Raw genomic sequence first — 9,625 nt, forward strand, 5'->3', positions numbered from 1 at the left:
TGAAGGAGTCTGTGTTCTCCTCCTTAAACGCCACCACCATCTGATTACTGAGACCGAACAACACCAGCTGACACAGACAGAGAGAGCCATTAATTCATGCAGAGGACTGTGGAAAACATTAATTATGTGCATTTAAAGGTGCAGGCGTTTATATATTACGCTGAGTGATACTGCAGTCATCTTGGACTAGCAAGTTTTCAGTTACTGATATCATTATAGAAATGCTGCAACTACAGGAATTTTACAACAGTAAAACAGTAACATAGTGTTAAAAATGTCAATAAATGACTCTGAAATAGGGGTCGACCGATTATCGGCCCGGACGATATTACAGTTTTTATGGTTATCGGTATCGGTCATTTTCAAAACCGATTTGCCGATAAAATAATTTAAAAGCATTTAAAGAACGTTTTTGTCAGAGCCGTTGTTATTCTTAATTTGAACATTAATTTTCATTTTCACACCAGACATACATATCGGTTATCTGTCTACTTGATTCGTAATAATTGGTATTGGTCCTGAAAAACACATATCGGTCGACCCCTAATCTGAAAGCCTCTTTCACTGTTTAAAAGCAATCAAGTATTAACGTATCATAGTTTTACAGTAATACAGCACCATTTTAGAGGGTCACTTTGGATGAGTGCTAAATGAGGAATAATGTAATAAATATCATGGCTGATGGTGTAGCCGGGAGGCTGATCTCAGTGGTTTAATGCACCTGTACAGTGACTATGATGATCTTAAGCAGCTGAAGGGCCAGTTTGAAGGGTTTGTGGCCTTTAGCGTGGTATTTATCACACGGGCTCATGAAGAAGTACTTCAGCTTCCTCCTCAGGGCCTCCTCCTGTTCCTCGTGACCCCGACATGCTCATGTCCAGGGTGGGAGGGCTGGCGTGACACCCGCCGTTCAGGTCGCTGGAGCCGTATCCCACCACAGGGGACAGCAGACGGTCCGTCTCTGAAGAGACACATACGGATGAACGAGGAGGGTCAATTAGTGGTTAAACATCTGGGCTGGAGGTTACAACTTGAAAAATTACAATGGTGACTAATTTTTGCCCTATTAACAGTTAATATATGAAGAGTTTGGTTCCAAAACGCTATAAACCCATTTTGATTAATTTGAGTAAAAATGTGTTTTCTTTACCAAGAAAGTGGCACGATGAAAACCACTATTTTCTGTTTCAAACTTTCACATAGCATCTTTAGGCTATAATAACATTAAACATTCAAATCCAGATTTTGATTTTCAGAGATTTATTATAAAATTGTATTATTATTTTTCCCCCAAAATGCAATAAATCCATGACACATTTTTTTATATTTACATGTATATATATATATATATTCATATAATTTATATTATATATAAATATTAATGTTATATATAAACAAAACATATTTTTCTTAAATATATACATGCATGTGTGTAAAATATGCATGCATACACAGTACACACACATATATTATGTAAACTAAAACTTTTATTTTGGATGCGATTAATCGTTTGGCATCACTAAAAATATTTATAGGATAAGTGCTCAATCTAGAAGAATAACATATATTTTTAATTAGAGGATTTACATGGATATTTATTGTCTATCAGTATTAAATATGGTATTATTAAGCATTATTATTATTATAACCATGTGATTGTATCTGATACATCTACATCTGATTGTACTTGGACTACACCCCACACTTTGTGACTGGCTCCTAGACTTCCTGACTGGCAGACCGCAGTCTGTTAGGATTGGAAATAGGACCTCAGACACTGTCAAGAGCTGCATCCATCATTAAAGACCCCACTCACCCCCAACACAGACTGTTCACACTCCTACCCTCAGGACGGAGGTACAGGAGTGTAAATTGCAGGACTTCCAGATTAAGGAACTCCTTCTTCCCCTCAGCTATTAAGACTCCTAAACAGGTAGCTAGCTAGTGGACTTATCTATCTCTGAGAACAGTCGGACCAAATTGTTTCATCTCATTTGATCATTTGTAATGTTATTGCTGTTATTACTACCATTGTATATTTATTAATATTACTCATGTAGCCTCATCTCAATTTGCACATCTGTTACTGCTGCTATTGTTATCATGTACTTGCACTCAATTTGCACGTTACTGCACTATTGTTTTTTTTGCACATAAGTTTATACTGTACATTCGCATATGTAGATACCATATACATAGTCTATATTTCTATTTTCACATTCTATATTTCTACTCTATACTCGCATATATAGATACACATAGTCTATATTTCTATTATTATTTTTTTCATAGTCTTTATTCCTACTGCTGCAGCATAGTTTTTATTATTATGTTTCTTACATTGTATGTATGTATGTATATGTGTATAGTTTGTGTATGTGTGTGTATAGCATTGCACTGTCTTGGCATTCATTGTGGACAGCAAAGTAAGAATTTCATTGCTCAGGGAAACTTCCTCACTGGGCATATGACAATAAACGCTTTGAATCCTTTGAATCCTTGAATGTGATGCTATGACTAAATATGTTTATTCAATGGTTTAACAGTGTAATATTAAGTGTTTGGATTATAAATAATCCTGCTGCTTGATCCTGACAATCAGGCTAATTATATAGGATAGACCGGATAATTCAACCTCACACATAAATATTTAAAAATACACACATCAGTTTCAGTCATTTATTTTGAGATATAATCAAAATAACGCAGATTAATAATATAATATCAAACCTGTGGCCCCTTGAGCTGAAGCTCTGGAGAAAGAGCTCGCCATATTACGACCATCGATGAGCAAAAGCAGATATTGGTAGATAAATCACGACAATATGATCGATGGGTTTATGAATTAATAACAGACGCGGATGAGGAGCATCGCTGCAGTCTGATTCTGAGCACAAGCAGAAAACAACACAAACGCTCTGAGCACAAGCGCTGTCAAAATAAAAGTCCCGCAGCGGCACTTTCAAGATATGCGCGAGGTCTTTGCAAGCACACAGCATACATCATACAGTATGCATATGAATACTAATAGAAACAGAATAATAATACAATAGAAATGTAATATGAAATAGTCACATTTTATTTTGAAAGCATTCATAAGCGGTGTAAATGTAACTGTAATATGTTACAGTTACTGAGAAAAAAAAGTGTAATTAAATTACAGTTACTTATGAAAATGTTAAGGGGTTACATCTGAATAATTTCACACAAGTACAGATTTGATTGATTTCTTTCCCAAATTGCATTGACTGCTCTAAAATATGAGACCGCAATGTTTCAGGAGACAGATAGGACTGTGTCTTATGTAGGACACATGCTTAGTTGATAACTGTTTTATTTACCATTTGGGTTTATGTATATGCTTTATTTTTTTAAGATTAACTGTTTTTTTTGTTTTGTTTGTTTTTTCCAAAGCATTGTTAGATGTCAGTGTTTCCTGTCATAGCTATGCAAAGTCTGATTTGACCATATAACTTTGAACAAACATTCTAACATTCTAACAACATTATAATGTCTAATAATGAACAAACATTCTAATAACGTTAATGGAACGTTCATAACATAACTTTTTTTATAATTTATCTGGTTTATAATTTTCTAAATTAATACGAATCATAAATGCATTATAGAATCTAATTAGAATATTTCAGCATTTTAGTGAAAACGTTAATCAAAAATGAAAATGATTTTAAGAATGTCTAATTATTTATCTGGCCTCTTTCACTTTAATGACAGCAGCACTGCAGCTATACATGAACAAAACATGAACATGATAACGCTCTCCAGCATAAACTGAGAAGAGAATCTTGAGCTTCAATGAAAAAAATTATTCTAATAACCTGTGCAAAAAAATTAATACCGGTAAATAAAAAAATAAAAAATCACATGATCAATGACATTATATATTTGATTAGTCATAAAAAAAAAATCGCAGGGGTGGTTGGACCCCACTGTATTTTCAACCATGCATAACTAAACAAAACACAGTAAAGAAATAAGAACAACTGTTTTGATGTTCATTTTCATGTTCATATAGTCAACTTATGGCCAAACACACCAGAAAGTGATGGGAATGAACAGAAATAGGAAACATCTGATGTATAAACTGTGAAAATTAAAAACATTTTGATTATAAACACCATAAATACACATCATTTTGATCACTTTAAGTGCTCTCAATACAATCATCATTCACACAGCATTGATACATCATAACAGCTGACAGGTTGTATTTCTAAGACCCAGAATCATGTTCATCTGTACACTTATAAAATAAAAATCCACCCAGAAACACCCAGCTCCTACTTTCCATTCAGTAGTTTATCTCTGACTATGACAGCTTCATCAAACTTGATCATGAGCGTGGTTCCCTTGTGCCAGTGCGCCACAATTGTTGTGCCCAATTCTGACCCCTGCCAGATTATTAACCCCCTAGTATTAGTAGGTTTAGGGTTAGGATTAGGGGTGGAGTTAGGATTAGGCAATCAGTTAGTGATTTCAACGAGAAGGGTAATAATTTGGCAGGGGGTCGAAAATGGGCACAACACCTGGAAGCCGCTGTGAGTGAGAATGGCCTCCAGGATTCCCGCCGTGAGCGCGGCGCAGTTCAGCGCGCTGTTCTCTTTAGGCACAGAAATAAAGGCATTAATCACAGGCTCTTTCTCAATGATGTAGTAGGTTTTTTCTCGTCATTGGCATGTTCCTGTTTATCTGCTTCCTTCCCGAACAGATTCTTCCAGACAGACACCTGAAACAATCGACAGACTTAAAGCACAGAAAGGGATCCAAATATATACTTTTTATAAATTGTGCATGTATGTATTGAACATAAAGACAGACAGACAGAACGATAGACAGAACAATAGATAGATAGATAGATAGATAGATAGAACAATAGATAGATAGATAGAACGATAGATAGAACGATAGATAGATAGATAGATAGAACGATAGAACAATAGATAGATAGATAGATAGATAGATCGATAGATAGATAGATAGATAGATAGATAGATAGAACAATAGATAGATAGATAGATAGATAGATAGATAGATGATAGATAGATAGATAGATAGATAGCATTCCAGGATCGCGGATTTATCTTTAACATTAGTGAAGCGATGATGCTGATGATGATAATGATATGAACGAGTCGCCTACAATTATTTTTGTCTCATGCTGCTATAATCAACTTTACAGTAAATATTGTAAATCATACTAAACGCAACATCGTGTTGACGTCCGTTTCGTCTTCTGTTCAAGAAAACAGTGTGAAACGCTCAAAGCGACACCCAGTGTCCAGAAAAACGTATTCAGAGTGGGTTAGCTCATTAAAATTAATTAGCTCATACGGTCGGGCCTTAATATTCATAAGCCTCACCACGCATGGCAGCAGGATCCATTACTTCAGGGTACTACTTCTTCGTTGTATTGATGCATTGGGAATATATAGTCACCCTAAAACACTTTGAAGTAAAAAAATAAAGGGGAAATTTAAATAGGAATGAATTCGCCAGCTGAATCCTATTGGGTGAACGTCACGTTGCGTAATTAATATTAATGAGCCACGCTTTAATACGCACGTCTCTACGCTCCGACCGTCAGTTGTCGAGTTTCATTTCATCGCACGAGAGCGCGACGGGAAACGTGCAGCGTTGGAGTTTCTCGATAAAATTTATTTATTTAAGGTATTGTGATTGTTTTTATAATATTGTTTACCGTGGAAATATATTGTACGATCTTGAAACAGTGCGGAGTTGGATAAATGTTTGGTCTTATGCGACAGGAGCGCAGTCACCACGTGTTTACCGCGAGGACAATGCGGAGTCAGTTAAACGCATATAATGTTATGTGTGAGAAATTGACTGCAATATAATACAATGAATTTATAATGAAAGCCTGGAACTTTGTAAAGAAACCTTTTTTTTTGTTTGTTTGAAAATCTCCCTTTGACTCCCATTGAATGTTAATAGACATAGTAATATCTGCATAATTAGCATTTGTTTAACCCTGTGAAGCCCAGATTAGTTTTGCATGTGCACACAACTAGAGCCCTGCTTTGCTTGTCGTGCATTGTGGGGTGTAGGATGTGTGCTACAGTACAGCAGGGTCTCTGTTCTCTTCTCTCGGTCCTCATGAGAGCCGAGACGCTTCAGATCCTGCTACAGTTTTTTTCTAGAGCTTCAGTGCAGCATTAGAGCTGCTTCTAGATTTCAGATGAGTAATTCAGGCATGTGCTCACTGCAGACTATTTCATGCATTTATTTCCATTGACTTGCAGGATGACGCAGAACCGATGGAGAGACAGAAACTGGTTTCCAAGCACTGACAATCAGCACCATAAGCAGACGTGTGTTTGACTGACTTCAGCATGTGAAGAGACCATTTTGACAAAGATTTGATCATGACAGACCCTGGAGAAACTCTGTGAGCTTTAAACACATCAACCAATAAATAGCAATAAAACACAAATGATATGCATTTGAATATGCAATTTTGAATGCATTGTTAAAATATAACCTGAAGAAATCCTGTTCAATGTTCTTTGACCGGTTTTAACACCCATGTGCTCAAAAGTTTTTTTTAAATGAACTGAGTTCGTATGATGATTTAAAAAAAAAAAGTATTATTATTAGAAGAAGAATACAGGAATTCAATAGGAAGAATGCTAGAGTTTGTAAAGTGTTGACCCACACTCCAGCAGGTGGCGGTAATTCACCTGAGAGTTGTATCAACAGCCAGAGAAGTCCAGCAATCAAAAAAAGAAGGGAGAGGTTCACTTGAGACTTTCAAGAAGCTTGTTTCTGAACAGACAGCAGATCTTTGTGGTGCTCGTGGTGATTATTTTTTTGAAATATAAAAAAGGTGCGCACAAACCCAAACTAGGGCTCAGGTGCAGGACAAAAGAAACAAACTGAAGCAAAAAGGACTGAAGGGAGGTGACTAGGTCGGAGCCCTTCCCTGGACAGCGCCAAATATGCATTACCATAAGCTAATTATATGCAAGCGTGAACTTGTGAAACTGTAGAGTGATATATTATTTTTTGTGGCCCAGGTCTGGCCCAGACACGTTAAGCCAGATCTGGCTGAGACTTGTGGGCCAAATGTGGCCCAGAAACTGGTAAATGTAATTCAGCAGTGAAACACAAATACAACCATTTAAAAAGATTAAAGGCTTTAATTATAAAACTACCATATACAATAATATAAATATATATTAACAATGAACAAATGCACTACAATATAAACACAGTTTGTATTACTCCACTGGATCCACACAGTGGCAATTACGGAGGAGCAAGCACATTTATTTTACACATACTAATATAACTGTCTCATGCAATGTAGTTTTTCAGTTGAGAATGTAGTTGTATAAACTTCAGATATGCTGTTTATTTTATTAAGATAGCGCCTATTGGTTCTGATTTAACTATAGTTAGTACTGATTACCTACAGTCGAATCACAGTGATGAGTCTGATTTATGATCCCACAGCTGAAGAATTGTTGTTTGATGTCACAATGAAAATGATATTATGTTTCTTTCACAGATCTGAACTCTCAACCCAATGGTAAGAAATGTTTCAGTTGTGATTGGGAGGGCTGTTCACAGACAGTGAATTGTTTTGGGAATGAGGATTGCTGCTTTACTGCATACGGTAAGAATTTAGTTATGAAAGAAGACGCACAATTAAATACTTATTTTATTAGTTTTATTTGTTATTTTTGTTAGTAGACAGTTAACATTAGCATGTTTGACCTTATGTATTGTAATGATTTTTTTTGTTGTTGTTGGATACTTTAGATTTTTTAGTTTATATAATGATTCCAGACATGACAAGGCCACTTTAAATGTGTTGACGACTCAGGTTGCCTTGCATTGATGATTCAACTTCTGTTCTTATATTTTGTAACAGAAACTTTGCCATCAGTGATTATGAAAGGATGTGCATCTGAATTTGTATGTGAGCTGTCAGGACAAATGTTATGACCATAGACTGTATAAAAACATGGACGTAGTGTCCGTGACGTCACCTGTAGGTTCCTGAAGAGGTTTTTGAAGCTCAAAGTGGGCGGAGGCGGCCGTCGCCATCTTGGCAGCGCGTCACCGCGCGTCACTCCCGGATATTCGAAAATGGGCAAAGAGGCGGGAACAGGTTGCTGAAACCACGCCCACCTAGCTCGACGGTGTGGGGAGTCTATGGGATTGACTCCCTTTTGCAGCCAGCCTCTAGCGGCCAGTTGATGAATTACAGTTTAAGTCACGTCCTTGTTGGCTTCACGAGAGAGAGCGGGAGGTTGCCGCTTGGTTATGACCTATTTGCTGCATCCCAATGTGCCTACTTATACTACGCCCTTAAGTATGTACTCTTTTGGTGAAGAAAAAGTACATACTTTTGAGTGTGTAGTAGAAGAGTAGGCAAGCTTTAGGACAAACTATCAGGTCATACAATTGCGTCTTTAATGGACCGCTCTGTCGCATAGTTACACGCACCCTGTCACTGTAAACTGGCCTGTCAATCATCTTGTCACACAGTTAACATTCTCCACATTTCATTTAACTTCCTACTGTATTGGAGAGAAATAGCACGTTGATCTGCCAGCCGTGGGTCTTTATATTTCTGCTCATATTTTTTGCATAATGATGCATTTAAAAGTTAATGGCCAAATGGATGTTTAGTGCCTACTTATACTACGCCCTTAAAGAATGTACTCTTTTGGTGAAGAAAAAGTACATACTTTTGAGTGTGTAGTAGAAGAGTAGGCAAGCTTTAGGACAAACTATCAGGTCATACAATTGCGTCTTTAATGGACCGCTCTGTCGCATAGTTACACGCACCCTGTCACTGTAAACTGGCCAGTCAGTCATCTTGTCACAGTTAACATCCTCCACAATGAAATAAAACACAGATAACATTAAATAAATATTTTTACCAGGTTAAATGTTGATTATTAGTAACTCAAACCTATATCTAAACCTCTCTACTTAACCGTCGGTCGCGCACATCCACCATGTTTGTAGTTTTTTAACACTTTTTATTCGTGTTTCTAGTTCTGAACCGAACCCTTCGCCAAAGCGCAATGGATTGTGGGCAATATTAGCCTTTAGAGTGTGCACGGATCCACACTTCAAAAATCAACCTGAAATAGTAGACCATCCGGGGACTTCTGGCATACTCTTTTCAACATACTATGCTTTGGGACGCACTTATTCTAATCTCACATACTATTTAGGATGGATAGTATGAACATTGGGACGCAGGGAAAGTTAATGTGACATGTTGTGAGGGAAATCTGTGTAATGTTGCAGAGAGTGTCACTCAGAGCTTCCTGTTTCTCGGCTGTTCTCTGACATTCTACTTCCTGCTGCACTGAATTCAGATCACAGAACACAGCAGTCACATTACAATGCTTTTTTTTTTTTTTTAAACATGGAAATACACTGAACATTATTTCTTTTATAAGAGTTTAAGAATTTGGGAGGTAAAAAAAAACAAATCAGAATTAAAAAGGAAGAAACTTTTAACACCATGGTTTATCAGAGTGCTGAACATACTAAAATACAAGAAACATCACGCCCCCATGACGTATATAAACCACACACACACACACACACACACACACAC

The 9,625-nt window shown here is 36.8% G+C and overlaps 1 pseudogene; it reads right to left on the reverse strand.

Moving 5' to 3' along the window:
* Nucleotides 1-2,781, reverse strand: part of LOC107742422 (mucolipin-1-like) — an 11,348-nt pseudogene extending 8,567 nt beyond the window's left edge.
* Nucleotides 2,782-9,625: the final 6,844 nt, after the last annotated feature.

This window comes from Sinocyclocheilus rhinocerous, unplaced genomic scaffold (genome assembly GCF_001515625.1).
Source record: "Sinocyclocheilus rhinocerous isolate Xijiao unplaced genomic scaffold, SAMN03320098_v1.1 scaffold5670, whole genome shotgun sequence".
Lineage (NCBI taxonomy): Eukaryota > Metazoa > Chordata > Actinopteri > Cypriniformes > Cyprinidae > Sinocyclocheilus > Sinocyclocheilus rhinocerous.